Source organism: Lepisosteus platostomus, chromosome 5 (genome assembly GCF_059453375.1).
Source record: "Lepisosteus platostomus isolate fLepPlt1 chromosome 5, fLepPlt1.hap1, whole genome shotgun sequence".
Taxonomy (NCBI): domain Eukaryota; kingdom Metazoa; phylum Chordata; class Actinopteri; order Semionotiformes; family Lepisosteidae; genus Lepisosteus; species Lepisosteus platostomus.
This window is the reverse complement of record NC_142615.1, coordinates 47,803,478-47,822,823: the sequence shown is the minus strand read 5'-3', so window position 1 is coordinate 47,822,823 and position 19,346 is coordinate 47,803,478. Positions and strand designations below refer to the sequence as shown.

Below are 19,346 nucleotides of genomic sequence, written 5' to 3'. Positions count from 1 at the left end.
CCACAGCCGAAGCGCTGTGTCTCTTTTCAGCTGGCGATAAACCTTTCTTCGATCCTTTGCGGACTTGTAAAACTGTTCCTGATCAGAATAAAAAACGCTCACGCTAATACACAAGCACCCGTGTCTCGCCAAAGCTGACAAATAAACAGACGGACAAGCCGCACTGCACGTGTGAACAGGGGAATGAGCGAGCGAGCGGGGATAGGGCGCCTCCTGCGCTTAAAAGCTTACAGCACCTGGTATTCCCAGGCGGTCTCCCATCCAAGTACTAACCAGGCCCATCCCTGTTTAGCGTCCGAGATCAGACGAGATCAGGCGTGCTCAAGGGGGTGTGGCCATAAGCGAGAGCAAGGCTCGCTGGCACCCTTCTTATTGAGAGGACAGCTCCGTCACCTCTTTTACGACGCTGCTCTTTTTCCCTTGCGTTTTTCTCTTCTTCCCACGTTCTCTCTCTTCACTGCCTTCGTCCCCGCTCTATTTCACTTCAGCCTTTCACTCTTGCTTCCTTCCAATGAGGACGGAGCTGCGGGAGAAAGGGCGCTATAGAGGATCGCTGTGGAGAGCTGCTGCTGTGCTTTGACATCTGAGCTCTGTGGAAAACGATCTCAATACAATTCTGAAAAACGCGACTCTCCGAACGCCAGCCGAACAAGTCTCCACAGCCGAAGCGCTGTGTCTCTTTTCAGCTGGCGATAAACCTTTCGTCGATCCTTTGCGGACTTGTTAAACTGTTCCTGATCAGAATAAAAAACGCTCACGCTAATACACAAGCACCCGTGTCTCGCCAAAGCTGACAAATAAACAGACGGACAAGCCGCACTGCACGTGTGAACAGGGGAATGAGCCAGCGAGCGGGGATAGGGCGCCTCCTGCGCTTAAAAGCTTACAGCACCTGGCATTCCCAGGCGGTCTCCCATCCAAGTACTAACCAGGCCCATCCCTGTTTAGCTTCCGAGATCAGACGAGATCAGGCGTGCTCAAGGGGGTGTGGCCGTACGCGAGAGCAAGGCTCGCTGGCACCCTTCTTATTGAGAGGACAGCTCCGTCACCTCTTTTACGACGCTGCTTTTTTCCCTTGCGTTTTTCTCTTCTTTCCACGTTCTCTCTCTTCACTGCCTTCGTCCCCACTCTATTTCACTTCAGCCTTTCACTCTTGCTTCCTTCCAATGAGGACGGAGCTGCGGGAGAAAGGGCGCTATAGAGGATCGCTGTGGAGAGCTGCTGCTGTGCTTTGACATCTGAGCTCTGTGGAAAACGATCTCAATACAATTCTGAAAAACGCGACTCTCCGAACGCCAGCCGAACAAGTCTCCACAGCCGAAGCGCTGTGTCTCTTTTCAGCTGGCGATAAACCTTTCCTCGATCCTTTGCGGACTTGTAAAACTGTTCCTGATCAGAATAAAAAACGCTCACGCTAATACACAAGCACCCGTGTCTCACCAAAGCTGACAAATAAACAGACGGACAAGCCGCACTGCACGTGTGAACAGGGGAATGAGCGAGCGAGCGGGGATAGGCCGCCTCCTGCGCTTAAAAGCTTACAGCACCTGGTATTCCCAGGCGGTCTCCCATCCAAGTACTAACCAGGCCCATCCCTGTTTAGCTTCCGAGATCAGACGAGATCAGGCGTCCTCAAGGTGGTGTGGCCGTAAGCGAGAGCAAGGCTCGCTGGCACCCTTCTTATTGAGAGGACAGCTCCGTCACCTCTTTTACGACGCTGCTTTTTTTCCCTTGCGTTTTTCTCTTCTTCCCACGTTCTCTCTCTTCACTGCCTTCGTCCCCGCTCTATTTCACTTCAGCCTTTCACTCTTGCTTCCTTCCAATGAGGACGGAGCTGCGGGAGAAAGGGCGCTATAGAGGATCGCTGTGGAGAGCTGCTGCTGTGCTTTGACATCTGAGCTCTGTGGAAAACGATCTCAATACAATTCTGAAAAACGCGACTCTCCGAACGCCAGCCGAACAAGTCTCCACAGCCGAAGCGCTGTGTCTCTTTTCAGCTGGCGATAAACCTTTCCTCGATCCTTTGCGGACTTGTTAAACTGTTCATGATCAGAATAAAAAACGCTCACGCTAATACACAAACACCCGTGTCTCGCCAAAGCTGACAAATAAACAGACGGACAAGCCGCACTGCACGTGTGAACAGGGGAATGAGCGAGCGAGCGGGGATAGGGCGCCTCCTGCGCTTAAAAGCTTACAGCACCTGGTATTCCCAGGCGGTCTCCCATCCAAGTACTAACCAGGCCCATCCCTGTTTAGCTTCCGAGATCAGACGAGATCAGGCGTGCTCAAGGGGGTGTGGGCGTAAGCGAGAGCAAGGCTCGCTGGCACCCTTCTTATTGAGAGGACAGCTCCGTCACCTCTTTTACGACGCTGCTTTTTTTCCCTTGCGTTTTTCTCTTCTTCCCACGTTCTCTCTCTTCACTGCCTTCGTCCCCGCTCTATTTCACTTCAGCCTTTCACTCTTGCTTCCTTCCAATGAGGACGGAGCTGCGGGAGAAAGGGCGCTATAGAGGATCGCTGTGGAGAGCTGCTGCTGTGCTTTGACATCTGAGCTCTGTGGAAAACGATCTCAATACAATTCTGAAAAACGCGACTCTCCGAACGCCAGCCGAACAAGTCTCCACAGCCGAAGCGCTGTGTCTCTTTTCAGCTGGCGATAAACCTTTCTTCGATCCTTTGCGGACTTGTAAAACTGTTCCTGATCAGAATAAAAAACGCTCACGCTAATACACAAGCACCCGTGTCTCGCCAAAGCTGACAAATAAACAGACGGACAAGCCGCACTGCACGTGTGAACAGGGGAATGAGCGAGCGAGCGGGGATAGGGCGCCTCCTGCGCTTAAAAGCTTACAGCACCTGGTATTCCCAGGCGGTCTCCCATCCAAGTACTAACCAGGCCCATCCCTGTTTAGCGTCCGAGATCAGACGAGATCAGGCGTGCTCAAGGGGGTGTGGCCGTAAGCGACACCAAGGCTCGCTGGCACCCTTCTTATTGAGAGGACAGCTCCGTCACCTCTTTTACGACGCTGCTCTTTTTCCCTTGCGTTTTTCTCTTCTTCCCACGTTCTCTCTCTTCACTGCCTTCGTCCCCGCTCTATTTCACTTCAGCCTTTCACTCTTGCTTCCTTCCAATGAGGACGGAGCTGCGGGAGAAAGGGCGCTATAGAGGATCGCTGTGGAGAGCTGCTGCTGTGCTTTGACATCTGAGCTCTGTGGAAAACGATCTCAATACAATTCTGAAAAACGCGACTCTCCGAACGCCAGCCGAACAAGTCTCCACAGCCGAAGCGCTGTGTCTCTTTTCAGCTGGCGATAAACCTTTCGTCGATCCTTTGCGGACTTGTTAAACTGTTCCTGATCAGAATAAAAAACGCTCACGCTAATACACAAGCACCCGTGTCTCGCCAAAGCTGACAAATAAACAGACGGACAAGCCGCACTGCACGTGTGAACAGGGGAATGAGCCAGCGAGCGGGGATAGGGCGCCTCCTGCGCTTAAAAGCTTACAGCACCTGGCATTCCCAGGCGGTCTTCCATCCAAGTACTAACCAGGCCCATCCCTGTTTAGCTTCCGAGATCAGACGAGATCAGGCGTGCTCAAGGGGGTGTGGCCGTACGCGAGAGCAAGGCTCGCTGGCACCCTTCTTATTGAGAGGACAGCTCCGTCACCTCTTTTACGACGCTGCTTTTTTCCCTTGCGTTTTTCTCTTCTTTCCACGTTCTCTCTCTTCACTGCCTTCGTCCCCACTCTATTTCACTTCAGCCTTTCACTCTTGCTTCCTTCCAATGAGGACGGAGCTGCGGGAGAAAGGGCGCTATAGAGGATCGCTGTGGAGAGCTGCTGCTGTGCTTTGACATCTGAGCTCTGTGGAAAACGATCTCAATACAATTCTGAAAAACGCGACTCTCGGAACGCCAGCCGAACAAGTCTCCACAGCCGAAGCGCTGTGTCTCTTTTCAGCTGGCGATAAACCTTTCCTCGATCCTTTGCGGACTTGTAAAACTGTTCCTGATCAGAATAAAAAACGCTCACGCTAATACACAAGCACCCATGTCTCGCCAAAGCTGAGAAATAAACAGACGGACAAGCCGCACTGCACGTGTGAACAGGGGAATGAGCGAGCGAGCGGGGATAGGGCGCCTCCTGCGCTTAAAAGCTTACAGCACCTGGTATTCCCAGGCGGTCTCCCATCCAAGTACTAACCAGGCCCATCCCTGTTTAGCTTCCGAGATCAGACGAGATCAGGCGTGCTCAAGGGGGTGTGGCCGTAAGCAAGAGCAAGGCTCGCTGGCACCCTTCTTATTGAGAGGACAGCTCTGTCACCTCTTTTACGACGCTGCTTTTTTTCCCTTGCGTTTTTCTCTTCTTCCCACGTTCTCTCTCTTCACTGCCTTCGTCCCCGCTCTATTTCACTTCAGCCTTTCACTTTTGCTTCCTTCCAATGAGGACGGAGCTGCGGGAGAAAGGGCGCTATAGAGGATCGCTGTGGAGAGCTGCTGCTGTGCTTTGACATCTGAGCTCTGTGGAAAACGATCTCAATACAATTCTGAAAAACGCGACTCTCCGAACGCCAGCCGAACAAGTCTCCACAGCCGAAGCGCTGTGTCTCTTTTCAGCTGGCGATAAACCTTTCCTCGATCCTTTGCGGACTTGTTAAACTGTTCCTGATCAGAATAAAAAACGCTCACGCTAATACACAAGCACCCGTGTCTCGCCAAAGCTGACAAATAAACAGACGGACAAGCCGCACTGCACGTGTGAACAGGGGAATGAGCCAGCGAGCGGGGATAGGGCGCCTCCTGCGCTTAAAAGCTTACAGCACCTGGTATTCCCAGGCGGTCTCCCATCCAAGTACTAACCAGGCCCATCCCTGTTTAGCTTCCGAGATCAGACGAGATCAGGCGTCCTCAAGGTGGTGTGGCCGTAAGCGAGAGCAAGGCTCGCTGGCACCCTTCTTATTGAGAGGACAGCTCCGTCACCTCTTTTACGACGCTGCTTTTTTTCCCTTGCGTTTTTCTCTTCTTCCCACGTTCTCTCTCTTCACTGCCTTCGTCCCCGCTCTATTTCACTTCAGCCTTTCACTCTTGCTTCCTTCCAATGAGGACGGAGCTGCGGGAGAAAGGGCGCTATAGAGGATCGCTGTGGAGAGCTGCTGCTGTGCTTTGACATCTGAGCTCTGTGGAAAACGATCTCAATACAATTCTGAAAAACGCGACTCTCCGAACGCCAGCCGAACAAGTCTCCACAGCCGAAGCGCTGTGTCTCTTTTCAGCTGGCGATAAACCTTTCCTCGATCCTTTGCGGACTTGTTAAACTGTTCATGATCAGAATAAAAAACGCTCACGCTAATACACAAGCACCCGTGTCTCGCCAAAGCTGACAAATAAACAGACGGACAAGCCGCACTGCACGTGTGAACAGGGGAATGAGCGAGCGAGCGGGGATAGGGCGCCTCCTGCGCTTAAAAGTTTACAGCACCTGGTATTCCCAGGCGGTCTCCCATCCAAGTACTAACCAGGCCCATCCCTGTTTAGCTTCCGAGATCAGACGAGATCAGGCGTGCTCAAGGGGGTGTGGCCGTAAGCGAGAGCAAGGCTCGCTGGCACCCTTCTTATTGAGAGGACAGCTCCGTCACCTCTTTTACGACGCTGCTTTTTTTCCCTTGCGTTTTTCTCTTCTTCCCACGTTCTCTCTCTTCACTGCCTTCGTCCCCGCTCTATTTCACTTCAGCCTTTCACTCTTGCTTCCTTCCAATGAGGACGGAGCTGCGGGAGAAAGGGCGCTATAGAGGATCACTGTGGAGAGCTGCTGCTGTGCTTTGACATCTGAGCTCTGTGGAAAACGATCTCAATACAATTCTGAAAAACGCGACTCTCCGAACGCCAGCCGAACAAGTCTCCACAGCCGAAGCGCTGTGTCTCTTTTCAGCTGGCGATAAACCTTTCTTCGATCCTTTGCGGACTTGTAAAACTGTTCCTGATCAGAATAAAAAACGCTCACGCTAATACACAAGCACCCGTGTCTCGCCAAAGCTGACAAATAAACAGACGGACAAGCCGCACTGCACGTGTGAACAGGGGAATGAGCGAGCGAGCGGGGATAGGGCGCCTCCTGCGCTTAAAAGCTTACAGCACCTGGTATTCCCAGGCGGTCTCCCATCCAAGTACTAACCAGGCCCATCCCTGTTTAGCGTCCGAGATCAGACGAGATCAGGCGTGCTCAAGGGGGTGTGGCCGTAAGCGAGAGCAAGGCTCGCTGGCACCCTTCTTATTGAGAGGACAGCTCCGTCACCTCTTTTACGACGCTGCTCTTTTTCCCTTGCGTTTTTCTCTTCTTCCCACGTTCTCTCTCTTCACTGCCTTCGTCCCCGCTCTATTTCACTTCAGCCTTTCACTCTTGCTTCCTTCCAATGAGGACGGAGCTGCGGGAGAAAGGGCGCTATAGAGGATCGCTGTGGAGAGCTGCTGCTGTGCTTTGACATCTGAGCTCTGTGGAAAACGATCTCAATACAATTCTGAAAAACGCGACTCTCCGAACGCCAGCCGAACAAGTCTCCACAGCCGAAGCGCTGTGTCTCTTTTCAGCTGGCGATAAACCTTTCCTCGATCCTTTGCGGACTTGTAAAACTGTTCCTGATCAGAATAAAAAACGCTCACGCTAATACACAAGCACCCGTGTCTCACCAAAGCTGACAAATAAACAGACGGACAAGCCGCACTGCACGTGTGAACAGGGGAATGAGCGAGCGAGCGGGGATAGGCCGCCTCCTGCGCTTAAAAGCTTACAGCACCTGGTATTCCCAGGCGGTCTCCCATCCAAGTACTAACCAGGCCCATCCCTGTTTAGCTTCCGAGATCAGACGAGATCAGGCGTGCTCAAGGGGGTGTGGGCGTAACCGAGAGCAAGGCTCGCTGGCACCCTTCTTATTGAGAGGACAGCTCCGTCACCTCTTTTACGACGCTGCTTTTTTTCCCTTGCGTTTTTCTCTTCTTCCCACGTTCTCTCTCTTCACTGCCTTCGTCCCCGCTCTATTTCACTTCAGTCTTTCACTCTTGCTTCCTTCCAATGATAACGGAGCTGCGGGAGAAAGGGCGCTATAGAGGATCGCTGTGGAGAGCTGCTGCTGTGCTTTGACATCTGAGCTCTGTGGAAAACGATCTCAATACAATTCTGAAAAACGCGACTCTCCGAACGCCAGCCGAACAAGTCTCCACAGCCGAAGCGCTGTGTCTCTTTTCAGCTGGCGATAAACCTTTCTTCGATCCTTTGCGGACTTGTAAAACTGTTCCTGATCAGAATAAAAAACGCTCACGCTAATACACAAGCACCCGTGTCTCGCCAAAGCTGACAAATAAACAGACGGACAAGCCGCACTGCACGTGTGAACAGGGGAATGAGCGAGCGAGCGGGGATAGGGCGCCTCCTGCGCTTAAAAGTTTACAGCACCTGGTATTCCCAGGCGGTCTCCCATCCAAGTACTAACCAGGCCCATCCCTGTTTAGCTTCCGAGATCAGACGAGATCAGGCGTGCTCAAGGGGGTGTGGCCGTAAGCGAGAGCAAGGCTCGCTGGCACCCTTCTTATTGAGAGGACAGCTCCGTCACCTCTTTTACGACGCTGCTTTTTTTCCCTTGCGTTTTTCTCTTCTTCCCACGTTCTCTCTCTTCACTGCCTTCGTCCCCGCTCTATTTCACTTCAGCCTTTCACTCTTGCTTCCTTCCAATGAGGACGGAGCTGCGGGAGAAAGGGCGCTATAGAGGATCGCTGTGGAGAGCTGCTGCTGTGCTTTGACATCTGAGCTCTGTGGAAAACGATCTCAATACAATTCTGAAAAACGCGACTCTCCGAACGCCAGCCGAACAAGTCTCCACAGCCGAAGCGCTGTGTCTCTTTTCAGCTGGCGATAAACCTTTCTTCGATCCTTTGCGGACTTGTAAAACTGTTCCTGATCAGAATAAAAAACGCTCACGCTAATACACAAGCACCCGTGTCTCGCCAAAGCTGACAAATAAACAGACGGACAAGCCGCACTGCACGTGTGAACAGGGGAATGAGCGAGCGAGCGGGGATAGGGCGCCTCCTGCGCTTAAAAGCTTACAGCACCTGGTATTCCCAGGCGGTCTCCCATCCAAGTACTAACCAGGCCCATCCCTGTTTAGCGTCCGAGATCAGACGAGATCAGGCGTGCTCAAGGGGGTGTGGCCGTAAGCGAGAGCAAGGCTCGCTGGCACCCTTCTTATTGAGAGGACAGCTCCGTCACCTCTTTTACGACGCTGCTCTTTTTCCCTTGCGTTTTTCTCTTCTTCCCACGTTCTCTCTCTTCACTGCCTTCGTCCCCGCTCTATTTCACTTCAGCCTTTCACTCTTGCTTCCTTCCAATGAGGACGGAGCTGCGGGAGAAAGGGCGCTATAGAGGATCGCTGTGGAGAGCTGCTGCTGTGCTTTGACATCTGAGCTCTGTGGAAAACGATCTCAATACAATTCTGAAAAACGCGACTCTCCGAACGCCAGCCGAACAAGTCTCCACAGCCGAAGCGCTGTGTCTCTTTTCAGCTGGCGATAAACCTTTCGTCGATCCTTTGCGGACTTGTTAAACTGTTCCTGATCAGAATAAAAAACGCTCACGCTAATACACAAGCACCCGTGTCTCGCCAAAGCTGACAAATAAACAGACGGACAAGCCGCACTGCACGTGTGAACAGGGGAATGAGCCAGCGAGCGGGGATAGGGCGCCTCCTGCGCTTAAAAGCTTACAGCACCTGGCATTCCCAGGCGGTCTCCCATCCAAGTACTAACCAGGCCCATCCCTGTTTAGCTTCCGAGATCAGACGAGATCAGGCGTGCTCAAGGGGGTGTGGCCGTACGCGAGAGCAAGGCTCGCTGGCACCCTTCTTATTGAGAGGACAGCTCCGTCACCTCTTTTACGACGCTGCTTTTTTCCCTTGCGTTTTTCTCTTCTTTCCACGTTCTCTCTCTTCACTGCCTTCGTCCCCACTCTATTTCACTTCAGCCTTTCACTCTTGCTTCCTTCCAATGAGGACGGAGCTGCGGGAGAAAGGGCGCTATAGAGGATCGCTGTGGAGAGCTGCTGCTGTGCTTTGACATCTGAGCTCTGTGGAAAACGATCTCAATACAATTCTGAAAAACGCGACTCTCCGAACGCCAGCCGAACAAGTCTCCACAGCCGAAGCGCTGTGTCTCTTTTCAGCTGGCGATAAACCTTTCCTCGATCCTTTGCGGACTTGTAAAACTGTTCCTGATCAGAATAAAAAACGCTCACGCTAATACACAAGCACCCGTGTCTCGCCAAAGCTGAGAAATAAACAGACGGACAAGCCGCACTGCACGTGTGAACAGGGGAATGAGCGAGCGAGCGGGGATAGGGCGCCTCCTGCGCTTAAAAGCTTACAGCACCTGGTATTCCCAGGCGGTCTCCCATCCAAGTACTAACCAGGCCCATCCCTGTTTAGCTTCCGAGATCAGACGAGATCAGGCGTGCTCAAGGGGGTGTGGCCGTAAGCAAGAGCAAGGCTCGCTGGCACCCTTCTTATTGAGAGGACAGCTCTGTCACCTCTTTTACGACGCTGCTTTTTTTCCCTTGCGTTTTTCTCTTCTTCCCACGTTCTCTCTCTTCACTGCCTTCGTCCCCGCTCTATTTCACTTCAGCCTTTCACTTTTGCTTCCTTCCAATGAGGACGGAGCTGCGGGAGAAAGGGCGCTATAGAGGATCGCTGTGGAGAGCTGCTGCTGTGCTTTGACATCTGAGCTCTGTGGAAAACGATCTCAATACAATTCTGAAAAACGCGACTCTCCGAACGCCAGCCGAACAAGTCTCCACAGCCGAAGCGCTGTGTCTCTTTTCAGCTGGCGATAAACCTTTCCTCGATCCTTTGCGGACTTGTTAAACTGTTCCTGATCAGAATAAAAAACGCTCACGCTAATACACAAGCACCCGTGTCTCGCCAAAGCTGACAAATAAACAGACGGACAAGCCGCACTGCACGTGTGAACAGGGGAATGAGCCAGCGAGCGGGGATAGGGCGCCTCCTGCGCTTAAAAGCTTACAGCACCTGGTATTCCCAGGCGGTCTCCCATCCAAGTACTAACCAGGCCCATCCCTGTTTAGCTTCCGAGATCAGACGAGATCAGGCGTGCTCAAGGGGGTGTGGCCGTAAGCAAGAGCAAGGCTCGCTGGCACCCTTCTTATTGAGAGGACAGCTCCGTCACCTCTTTTACGACGCTGCTTTTTTCCCTTGCGTTTTTCTCTTCTTTCCACGTTCTCTCTCTTCACTGCCTTCGTCCCCGCTCTATTTCACTTCAGCCTTTCACTCTTGCTTCCTTCCAATGAGGACGGAGCTACGGGAGAAAGGGCGCTATAGAGGATCGCTGTGGAGAGCTGCTGCTGTGCTTTGACATCTGAGCTCTGTGGAAAACGATCTCAATACAATTCTGAAAAACGCGACTCTCCGAACGCCAGCCGAACAAGTCTCCACAGCCGAAGCGCTGTGTCTCTTTTCAGCTGGCGATAAACCTTTCCTCGATCCTTTGCGGACTTGTTAAACTGTTCCTGATCAGAATAAAAAACGCTCACGCTAATACACAAGCACCCGTGTCTCGCCAAAGCTGACAAATAAACAGACGGACAAGCCGCACTGCACGTGTGAACAGGGGAATGAGCCAGCGAGCGGGGATAGGGCGTCTCCTGCGCTTAAAAGCTTACAGCACCTGGTATTCCCAGGCGGTCTCCCATCCAAGTACTAACCAGGCCCATCCCTGTTTAGCTTCCGAGATCAGACGAGATCAGGCGTGCTCAAGGGGGTGTGGCCGTAAGCAAGAGCAAGGCTCGCTGGCACCCTTCTTATTGAGAGGACAGCTCCGTCACCTCTTTTACGACGCTGCTTTTTTCCCTTGCGTTTTTCTCTTCTTTCCACGTTCTCTCTCTTCACTGCCTTCGTCCCCGCTCTATTTCACTTCAGCCTTTCACTCTTGCTTCCTTCCAATGAGGACGGAGCTACGGGAGAAAGGGCGCTATAGAGGATCGCTGTGGAGAGCTGCTGCTGTGCTTTGACATCTGAGCTCTGTGGAAAACGATCTCAATACAATTCTGAAAAACGCGACTCTCCGAACGCCAGCCGAACAAGTCTCCACAGCCGAAGCGCTGTGTCTCTTTTCAGCTGGCGATAAACCTTTCCTCGATCCTTTGCGGACTTGTTAAACTGTTCCTGATCAGAATAAAAAACGCTCACGCTAATACACAAGCACCCGTGTCTCGCCAAAGCTGACAAATAAACAGACGGACAAGCCGCACTGCACGTGTGAACAGGGGAATGAGCGAGCGAGCGGGGATAGGGCGTCTCCTGCGCTTAAAAGCTTACAGCACCTGGTATTCCCAGGCGGTCTCCCATCCAAGTACTAACCAGGCCCATCCCTGTTTAGCTTCCGAGATCAGACGAGATCAGGCGTGCTCAAGGGGGTGTGGCCATAAGCGAGAGCAAGGCTCGCTGGCACCCTTCTTATTGAGAGGACAGCTCCGTCACCTCTTTTACGACGCTGCTTTTTTTCCCTTGCGTTTTTCTCTTCTTCCCACGTTCTCTCTCTTCACTGCCTTCGTCCCCGCTCTATTTCACTTCAGCCTTTCACTCTTGCTTCCTTCCAATGAGGACGGAGCTGCGGGAGAAAGGGCGCTATAGAGGATCGCTGTGGAGAGCTGCTGCTGTGCTTTGACATCTGAGCTCTGTGGAAAACGATCTCAATACAATTCTGAAAAACGCGACTCTCCGAACGCCAGCCGAACAAGTCTCCACAGCCGAAGCGCTGTGTCTCTTTTCAGCTGGCGATAAACCTTTCCTCGATCCTTTGCGGACTTGTAAAACTGTTCCTGATCAGAATAAAAAACGCTCACGCTAATACACAAGCACCCGTGTCTCGCCAAAGCTGACAAATAAACAGACGGACAAGCCGCACTGCACGTGTGAACAGGGGAATGAGCGAGCGAGCGAGGATAGGGCACCTCCTGCGCTTAAAAGCTTACAGCACCTGGTATTCCCAGGCGGTCTCCCATCCAAGTACTAACCAGGCCCATCCCTGTTTAGCTTCCGAGATCAGATGAGATCAGGCGTGCTCAAGGGGGTGTGGCCGTAAGCAAGAGCAAGGCTCGCTGGCACCCTTCTTATTGAGAGGACAGCTCCGTCACCTCTTTTACGACGCTGCTTTTTTTCCCTTGCGTTTTTCTCTTCTTCCCACGTTCTCTCTCTTCACTGCCTTCGTCCCCGCTCTATTTCACTTCAGCCTTTCACTCTTGCTTCCTTCCAATGAGGACGGAGCTGCGGGAGAAAGGGCGCTATAGAGGATCGCTGTGGAGAGCTGCTGCTGTGCTTTGACATCTGAGCTCTGTGGAAAACGATCTCAATACAATTCTGAAAAACGCGACTCTCCGAACGCCAGCCGAACAAGTCTCCACAGCCGAAGCGCTGTGTCTCTTTTCAGCTGGCGATAAACCTTTCCTCGATCCTTTGCGGACTTGTTAAACTGTTCATGATCAGAATAAAAAACGCTCACGCTAATACACAAACACCCGTGTCTCGCCAAAGCTGACAAATAAACAGACGGACAAGCCGCACTGCACGTGTGAACAGGGGAATGAGCGAGCGAGCGGGGATAGGGCGCCTCCTGCGCTTAAAAGCTTACAGCACCTGGTATTCCCAGGCGGTCTCCCATCCAAGTACTAACCACGCCCATCCCTGTTTAGCTTCCGAGATCAGACGAGATCAGGCGTGCTCAAGGGTGTGTGGGCGTAACCGAGAGCAAGTCTCGCTTTCACCCTTCTTATTGAGAGGACAGCTCCGTCACCTCTTTTACGACGCTGCTTTTTTTCCCTTGCGTTTTTCTCTTCTTCCCACGTTCTCTCTCTTCACTGCCTTCGTCCCCGCTCTATTTCACTTCAGTCTTTCACTCTTGCTTCCTTCCAATGATAACGGAGCTGCGGGAGAAAGGGCGCTATAGAGGATCGCTGTGGAGAGCTGCTGCTGTGCTTTGACATCTGAGCTCTGTGGAAAACGATCTCAATACAATTCTGAAAAACGCGACTCTCCGAACGCCAGCCGAACAAGTCTCCACAGCCGAAGCGCTGTGTCTCTTTTCAGCTGGCGATAAACCTTTCTTCGATCCTTTGCGGACTTGTAAAACTGTTCCTGATCAGAATAAAAAACGCTCACGCTAATACACAAGCACCCGTGTCTCGCCAAAGCTGACAAATAAACAGACGGACAAGCCGCACTGCACGTGTGAACAGGGGAATGAGCGAGCGAGCGGGGATAGGGCGCCTCCTGCGCTTAAAAGTTTACAGCACCTGGTATTCCCAGGCGGTCTCCCATCCAAGTACTAACCAGGCCCATCCCTGTTTAGCTTCCGAGATCAGACGAGATCAGGCGTGCTCAAGGGGGTGTGGCCGTAAGCGAGAGCAAGGCTCGCTGGCACCCTTCTTATTGAGAGGACAGCTCCGTCACCTCTTTTACGACGCTGCTTTTTTTCCCTTGCGTTTTTCTCTTCTTCCCACGTTCTCTCTCTTCACTGCCTTCGTCCCCGCTCTATTTCACTTCAGCCTTTCACTCTTGCTTCCTTCCAATGAGGACGGAGCTGCGGGAGAAAGGGCGCTATAGAGGATCGCTGTGGAGAGCTGCTGCTGTGCTTTGACATCTGAGCTCTGTGGAAAACGATCTCAATACAATTCTGAAAAACGCGACTCTCCGAACGCCAGCCGAACAAGTCTCCACAGCCGAAGCGCTGTGTCTCTTTTCAGCTGGCGATAAACCTTTCTTCGATCCTTTGCGGACTTGTAAAACTGTTCCTGATCAGAATAAAAAACGCTCACGCTAATACACAAGCACCCGTGTCTCGCCAAAGCTGACAAATAAACAGACGGACAAGCCGCACTGCACGTGTGAACAGGGGAATGAGCGAGCGAGCGGGGATAGGGCGCCTCCTGCGCTTAAAGGCTTACAGCACCTGGTATTCCCAGGCGGTCTCCCATCCAAGTACTAACCAGGCCCATCCCTGTTTAGCGTCCGAGATCAGACGAGATCAGGCGTGCTCAAGGGGGTGTGGCCGTAAGCGAGAGCAAGGCTCGCTGGCACCCTTCTTATTGAGAGGACAGCTCCGTCACCTCTTTTACGACGCTGCTCTTTTTCCCTTGCGTTTTTCTCTTCTTCCCACGTTCTCTCTCTTCACTGCCTTCGTCCCCGCTCTATTTTACTTCAGCCTTTCACTCTTGCTTCCTTCCAATGAGGACGGAGCTGCGGGAGAAAGGGCGCTATAGAGGATCGCTGTGGAGAGCTGCTGCTGTGCTTTGACATCTGAGCTCTGTGGAAAACGATCTCAATACAATTCTGAAAAACGCGACTCTCCGAACGCCAGCCGAACAAGTCTCCACAGCCGAAGCGCTGTGTCTCTTTTCAGCTGGCGATAAACCTTTCGTCGATCCTTTGCGGACTTGTTAAACTGTTCCTGATCAGAATAAAAAACGCTCACGCTAATACACAAGCACCCGTGTCTCGCCAAAGCTGACAAATAAACAGACGGACAAGCCGCACTGCACGTGTGAACAGGGGAATGAGCCAGCGAGCGGGGATAGGGCGCCTCCTGCGCTTAAAAGCCTACAGCACCTGGCATTCCCAGGCGGTCTCCCATCCAAGTACTAACCAGGCCCATCCCTGTTTAGCTTCCGAGATCAGACGAGATCAGGCGTGCTCAAGGGGGTGTGGCCGTAAGCGAGAGCAAGGCTCGCTGGCACCCTTCTTATTGAGAGGACAGCTCCGTCACCTCTTTTACGACGCTGCTTTTTTCCCTTGCGTTTTTCTCTTCTTTCCACGTTCTCTCTCTTCACTGCCTTCGTCCCCACTCTATTTCACTTCAGCCTTTCACTCTTGCTTCCTTCCAATGAGGACGGAGCTGCGGGAGAAAGGGCGCTATAGAGGATCGCTGTGGAGAGCTGCTGCTGTGCTTTGACATCTGAGCTCTGTGGAAAACGATCTCAATACAATTCTGAAAAACGCGACTCTCCGAACGCCAGCCGAACAAGTCTCCACAGCCGAAGCGCTGTGTCTCTTTTCAGCTGGCGATAAACCTTTCCTCGATCCTTTGCGGACTTGTAAAACTGTTCCTGATCAGAATAAAAAACGCTCACGCTAATACACAAGCACCCGTGTCTCGCCAAAGCTGAGAAATAAACAGACGGACAAGCCGCACTGCACGTGTGAACAGGGGAATGAGCGAGCGAGCGGGGATAGGGCGCCTCCTGCGCTTAAAAGCTTACAGCACCTGGTATTCCCAGGCGGTCTCCCATCCAAGTACTAACCAGGCCCATCCCTGTTTAGCTTCCGAGATCAGACGAGATCAGGCGTGCTCAAGGGGGTGTGGCCGTAAGCAAGAGCAAGGCTCGCTGGCACCCTTCTTATTGAGAGGACAGCTCTGTCACCTCTTTTACGACGCTGCTTTTTTTCCCTTGCGTTTTTCTCTTCTTCCCACGTTCTCTCTCTTCACTGCCTTCGTCCCCGCTCTATTTCACTTCAGCCTTTCACTTTTGCTTCCTTCCAATGAGGACGGAGCTGCGGGAGAAAGGGCGCTATAGAGGATCGCTGTGGAGAGCTGCTGCTGTGCTTTGACATCTGAGCTCTGTGGAAAACGATCTCAATACAATTCTGAAAAACGCGACTCTCCGAACGCCAGCCGAACAAGTCTCCACAGCCGAAGCGCTGTGTCTCTTTTCAGCTGGCGATAAACCTTTCCTCGATCCTTTGCGGACTTGTTAAACTGTTCCTGATCAGAATAAAAAACGCTCACGCTAATACACAAGCACCCGTGTCTCGCCAAAGCTGACAAATAAACAGACGGACAAGCCGCACTGCACGTGTGAAGAGGGGAATGAGCCAGCGAGCGGGGATAGGGCGCCTCCTGCGCTTAAAAGCTTACAGCACCTGGTATTCCCAGGCGGTCTCCCATCCAAGTACTAACCAGGCCCATCCCTGTTTAGCTTCCGAGATCAGACGAGATCAGGCGTGCTCAAGGGGGTGTGGCCGTAAGCAAGAGCAAGGCTCGCTGGCACCCTTCTTATTGAGAGGACAGCTCCGTCACCTCTTTTACGACGCTGCTTTTTTCCCTTGCGTTTTTCTCTTCTTTCCACGTTCTCTCTCTTCACTGCCTTCGTCCCCGCTCTATTTCACTTCAGCCTTTCACTCTTGCTTCCTTCCAATGAGGACGGAGCTGCGGGAGAAAGGGCGCTATAGAGGATCGCTGTGGAGAGCTGCTGCTGTGCTTTGACATCTGAGCTCTGTGGAAAACGATCTCAATACAATTCTGAAAAACGCGACTCTCCGAACGCCAGCCGAACAAGTCTCCACAGCCGAAGCGCTGTGTCTCTTTTCAGCTGGCGATAAACCTTTCCTCGATCCTTTGCGGACTTGTTAAACTGTTCCTGATCAGAATAAAAAACGCTCACGCTAATACACAAGCACCCGTGTCTCGCCAAAGCTGACAAATAAACAGACGGACAAGCCGCACTGCACGTGTGAACAGGGGAATGAGCGAGCGAGCGGGGATAGGGCGTCTCCTGCGCTTAAAAGCTTACAGCACCTGGTATTCCCAGGCGGTCTCCCATCCAAGTACTAACCAGGCCCATCCCTGTTTAGCTTCCGAGATCAGACGAGATCAGGCGTGCTCAAGGGGGTCTGGCCATAAGCGAGAGCAAGGCTCGCTGGCACCCTTCTTATTGAGAGGACAGCTCCGTCACCTCTTTTACGACGCTGCTTTTTTTCCCTTGCGTTTTTCTCTTCTTCCCACGTTCTCTCTCTTCACTGCCTTCGTCCCCGCTCTATTTCACTTCAGCCTTTCACTCTTGCTTCCTTCCAATGAGGACGGAGCTGCGGGAGAAAGGGCGCTATAGAGGATCGCTGTGGAGAGCTGCTGCTGTGCTTTGACATCTGAGCTCTGTGGAAAACGATCTCAATACAATTCTGAAAAACGCGACTCTCCGAACGCCAGCCGAACAAGTCTCCACAGCCGAAGCGCTGTGTCTCTTTTCAGCTGGCGATAAACCTTTCCTCGATCCTTTGCGGACTTGTAAAACTGTTCCTGATCAGAATAAAAAACGCTCACGCTAATACACAAGCACCCGTGTCTCGCCAAAGCTGACAAATAAACAGACGGACAAGCCGCACTGCACGTGTGAACAGGGGAATGAGCGAGCGAGCGGGGATAGGGCGCCTTCTGCGCTTAAAAGCTTACAGCATCTGGTATTCCCAGGCGGTCTCCCATCCAAGTACTAACCAGGCCCATCCCTATTTAGCTTCGGAGATCAAACGAGATCAGGCGTGCTCAAGGGGGTGTGGCCGCAAGCAAGAGCAAGGTTCGCTGGCACCCTTCTTATTGAGAGGACAGCTCCGTCACCTCTTTTACGACGCTGCTTTTTTCCCTTGCGTTTTTCTCTTCTTCCCACGTTCTCTCTCTTCACTGCCTTCGTCCCCGCTCTATTTCACTTCAGCCTTTCACTCTTGCTTCCTTCCAATGAGGACGGAGCTGCGGGAGAAAGGGCGCTATAGAGGATCGCTGTGGAGAGCTGCTGCTGTGCTTTGACATCTGAGCTCTGTGGAAAACGATCTCAATACAATTCTGAAAAACGCGACTCTCCGAACGCTAGCCGAACAAGTCTCTACAGCCGAAGCGCTGTGTCTCTTTTCAGCTGGCGATAAACCTTTCCTCGATCCTTTGCGGACTTGTAAAACTGTTCCTGATCAGAATAAAAAACGCTCACGCTAATACACAAGCACCCGTGTCTCGCCAAAGCTGACAAATAAACAGACGGACAAGCCGCACTGCACGTGTGAACAGGGGAATGAGCGAGCGAGCGGGGATAGGGCGCCTCCTGCGCTTAAAAGCTTACAGCACCTGGTATTCCCAGGCGGTCTCCCATCCAAGTACTAACCAGGCCCATCCCTGTTTAGCTTCCGAGATCAGACGAGATCAGGCGTGCTCAAGGGGGTGTGGCCATAAGCGAGAGCAAGGCTCGCTGGCACCCTTCTTATTGAGAGGACAGCTCCGTCACCTCTTTTACGACGCTGCTTTTTTCCCTTGCGTTTTTCTCTTCTTCCCACGTTCTCTCTCTTCACTGCCTTCGTCCCCGCTCTATTTCACTTCAGCCTTTCACTCTTGCTTCCTTCCAATGAGGACGGAGCTGCGGGAGAAAGGGCGCTATAGAGGATCGCTGTGGAGAGCTGCTGCTGTGCTTTGACATCTGAGCTCTGTGGAAAACGATCTCAATACAATTCTGAAAACGCGACTCTCCGAACGCCAGCCGAACAAGTCTCCACAGCCGAAGCGCTGTGTCTCTTTTCAGCTGGCGATAAACCTTTCCTCGATCCTTTGCGGACTTGTAAAACTGTTCCTGATCAGAATAAAAAACGCTCACGCTAATACACAAGCACCCGTGTCTCGCCAAAGCTGACAAATAAACAGACGGACAAGCCGCACTGCACGTGTGAACAGGGGAATGAGCGAGCGAGCGGGGATAGGGCGCCTCCTGCGCTTAAAAGCTTACAGCACCTGGTATTCCCAGGGGGTCTCCCATCCAAGTACTAACCAGGCCCATCCCTGTTTAGCTTCCGAGATCAGACGAGATCAGGCGTGCTCAAGGGGGTGTGGCCGTAAGCGAGAGCAAGGCTCGCTGGCACCCTTCTTATTGAGAGGACAGCTCCGTCACCTCTTTTACGACGCTGCTTTTTTTCCCTTGCGTTTTTCTCTTCTTCCCACGTTCTCTCTCTTCACTGCCTTCGTCCCCGCTCTATTTCACTTCAGACTTTCACTCTTGCTTCCTTCCAATGAGGACGGAGCTGCGGGAGAAAGGGCGCTATAGAGGATCGCTGTGGAGAGCTGCTGCTGTGCTTTGACATCTGAGCTCTGTGGAAAACGATCTCAATACAATTCTGAAAAACGCGACTCTCCGAACGCCAGCCGAACAAGTCTCCAGAGCCGAAGTGCTGTGTCTCTTTTCAGCTGGCGATAAACCTTTCCTCGATCCTTTGCGGACTTGTAAAACTGTTCCTGATCAGAATAAAAAACGCTCACGCTAATACACAAGCACCCGCGTCTCGCCAAAGCTGACAAATAAACAGACGGACAAGCCGCACTGCACGTGTGAACAGGGGAATGAGCGAGCGAGCGGGGATAGGGCGCCTCCTGCGCTTAAAAGCTTACAGCACCTGGTATTCCCAGGCGGTCTCCCATCCAAGTACTAACCAGGCCCATCCCTGTTTAGCTTCCGAGATCAGACGAGATCAGGCGTGCTCAAGGGGGTG

General features: G+C 52.5%; 18 non-coding genes and 12 pseudogenes across 18 annotated transcripts in view; all 30 read right to left on the bottom strand.

Annotated features, from left to right (window-relative positions):
• Positions 1–224: 224 nt before the first annotated feature.
• LOC148668083 (5S ribosomal RNA) lies at positions 225–343 on the bottom strand (annotated as a pseudogene).
• Positions 344–880: 537 nt separating this feature from the next.
• Positions 881–999, bottom strand: LOC148668082 (5S ribosomal RNA; annotated as a pseudogene).
• A 536-nt stretch (positions 1,000–1,535) lies between these two features.
• On the bottom strand, positions 1,536–1,654 carry LOC148668081 (5S ribosomal RNA). Its single transcript, XR_015937218.1, has one exon. It is a non-coding gene; the product is annotated as a 5S ribosomal RNA (ribosomal RNA).
• Positions 1,655–2,191: 537 nt separating this feature from the next.
• On the bottom strand, positions 2,192–2,310 carry LOC148668080 (5S ribosomal RNA; annotated as a pseudogene).
• Positions 2,311–2,847: 537 nt separating this feature from the next.
• LOC148668079 (5S ribosomal RNA) lies at positions 2,848–2,966 on the bottom strand. The gene has a single exon (XR_015938588.1). It is a non-coding gene; the product is annotated as a 5S ribosomal RNA (ribosomal RNA).
• A 537-nt stretch (positions 2,967–3,503) lies between these two features.
• On the bottom strand, positions 3,504–3,622 carry LOC148668078 (5S ribosomal RNA; annotated as a pseudogene).
• A 536-nt stretch (positions 3,623–4,158) lies between these two features.
• Positions 4,159–4,277, bottom strand: LOC148668077 (5S ribosomal RNA). Its single transcript, XR_015937510.1, has one exon. It is a non-coding gene; the product is annotated as a 5S ribosomal RNA (ribosomal RNA).
• A 537-nt stretch (positions 4,278–4,814) lies between these two features.
• On the bottom strand, positions 4,815–4,933 carry LOC148668076 (5S ribosomal RNA). Its single transcript, XR_015937217.1, has one exon. It is a non-coding gene; the product is annotated as a 5S ribosomal RNA (ribosomal RNA).
• Positions 4,934–5,470: 537 nt separating this feature from the next.
• Positions 5,471–5,589, bottom strand: LOC148668075 (5S ribosomal RNA; annotated as a pseudogene).
• Positions 5,590–6,126: 537 nt separating this feature from the next.
• On the bottom strand, positions 6,127–6,245 carry LOC148668074 (5S ribosomal RNA). Its single transcript, XR_015938587.1, has one exon. It is a non-coding gene; the product is annotated as a 5S ribosomal RNA (ribosomal RNA).
• A 537-nt stretch (positions 6,246–6,782) lies between these two features.
• Positions 6,783–6,901, bottom strand: LOC148668073 (5S ribosomal RNA; annotated as a pseudogene).
• Positions 6,902–7,438: 537 nt separating this feature from the next.
• On the bottom strand, positions 7,439–7,557 carry LOC148668072 (5S ribosomal RNA; annotated as a pseudogene).
• A 537-nt stretch (positions 7,558–8,094) lies between these two features.
• On the bottom strand, positions 8,095–8,213 carry LOC148668071 (5S ribosomal RNA). Its single transcript, XR_015938586.1, has one exon. It is a non-coding gene; the product is annotated as a 5S ribosomal RNA (ribosomal RNA).
• A 537-nt stretch (positions 8,214–8,750) lies between these two features.
• Positions 8,751–8,869, bottom strand: LOC148668070 (5S ribosomal RNA; annotated as a pseudogene).
• A 536-nt stretch (positions 8,870–9,405) lies between these two features.
• LOC148668069 (5S ribosomal RNA) lies at positions 9,406–9,524 on the bottom strand. The gene has a single exon (XR_015937509.1). It is a non-coding gene; the product is annotated as a 5S ribosomal RNA (ribosomal RNA).
• Positions 9,525–10,061: 537 nt separating this feature from the next.
• LOC148668068 (5S ribosomal RNA) lies at positions 10,062–10,180 on the bottom strand. The gene has a single exon (XR_015937508.1). It is a non-coding gene; the product is annotated as a 5S ribosomal RNA (ribosomal RNA).
• A 536-nt stretch (positions 10,181–10,716) lies between these two features.
• On the bottom strand, positions 10,717–10,835 carry LOC148668067 (5S ribosomal RNA). The gene has a single exon (XR_015937507.1). It is a non-coding gene; the product is annotated as a 5S ribosomal RNA (ribosomal RNA).
• Positions 10,836–11,371: 536 nt separating this feature from the next.
• Positions 11,372–11,490, bottom strand: LOC148668066 (5S ribosomal RNA). The gene has a single exon (XR_015938218.1). It is a non-coding gene; the product is annotated as a 5S ribosomal RNA (ribosomal RNA).
• Positions 11,491–12,027: 537 nt separating this feature from the next.
• On the bottom strand, positions 12,028–12,146 carry LOC148668065 (5S ribosomal RNA). Its single transcript, XR_015939099.1, has one exon. It is a non-coding gene; the product is annotated as a 5S ribosomal RNA (ribosomal RNA).
• A 537-nt stretch (positions 12,147–12,683) lies between these two features.
• Positions 12,684–12,802, bottom strand: LOC148668064 (5S ribosomal RNA; annotated as a pseudogene).
• Positions 12,803–13,339: 537 nt separating this feature from the next.
• On the bottom strand, positions 13,340–13,458 carry LOC148668063 (5S ribosomal RNA; annotated as a pseudogene).
• Positions 13,459–13,995: 537 nt separating this feature from the next.
• Positions 13,996–14,114, bottom strand: LOC148668062 (5S ribosomal RNA). The gene has a single exon (XR_015938549.1). It is a non-coding gene; the product is annotated as a 5S ribosomal RNA (ribosomal RNA).
• A 537-nt stretch (positions 14,115–14,651) lies between these two features.
• On the bottom strand, positions 14,652–14,770 carry LOC148668061 (5S ribosomal RNA; annotated as a pseudogene).
• A 536-nt stretch (positions 14,771–15,306) lies between these two features.
• Positions 15,307–15,425, bottom strand: LOC148668060 (5S ribosomal RNA). Its single transcript, XR_015937506.1, has one exon. It is a non-coding gene; the product is annotated as a 5S ribosomal RNA (ribosomal RNA).
• A 537-nt stretch (positions 15,426–15,962) lies between these two features.
• LOC148668059 (5S ribosomal RNA) lies at positions 15,963–16,081 on the bottom strand. Its single transcript, XR_015937505.1, has one exon. It is a non-coding gene; the product is annotated as a 5S ribosomal RNA (ribosomal RNA).
• Positions 16,082–16,617: 536 nt separating this feature from the next.
• On the bottom strand, positions 16,618–16,736 carry LOC148668058 (5S ribosomal RNA). Its single transcript, XR_015938426.1, has one exon. It is a non-coding gene; the product is annotated as a 5S ribosomal RNA (ribosomal RNA).
• Positions 16,737–17,273: 537 nt separating this feature from the next.
• LOC148668057 (5S ribosomal RNA) lies at positions 17,274–17,392 on the bottom strand (annotated as a pseudogene).
• A 536-nt stretch (positions 17,393–17,928) lies between these two features.
• On the bottom strand, positions 17,929–18,047 carry LOC148668056 (5S ribosomal RNA). Its single transcript, XR_015938217.1, has one exon. It is a non-coding gene; the product is annotated as a 5S ribosomal RNA (ribosomal RNA).
• A 535-nt stretch (positions 18,048–18,582) lies between these two features.
• On the bottom strand, positions 18,583–18,701 carry LOC148668055 (5S ribosomal RNA). Its single transcript, XR_015937265.1, has one exon. It is a non-coding gene; the product is annotated as a 5S ribosomal RNA (ribosomal RNA).
• Positions 18,702–19,238: 537 nt separating this feature from the next.
• Positions 19,239–19,346, bottom strand: part of LOC148668054 (5S ribosomal RNA) — a 119-nt gene continuing 11 nt past the window's right edge. Inside the window, exon 1 of the ribosomal RNA XR_015937504.1 lies at positions 19,239–19,346. This exon is cut by the window's right edge and continues 11 nt beyond it. This is a non-coding gene — a ribosomal RNA (5S ribosomal RNA).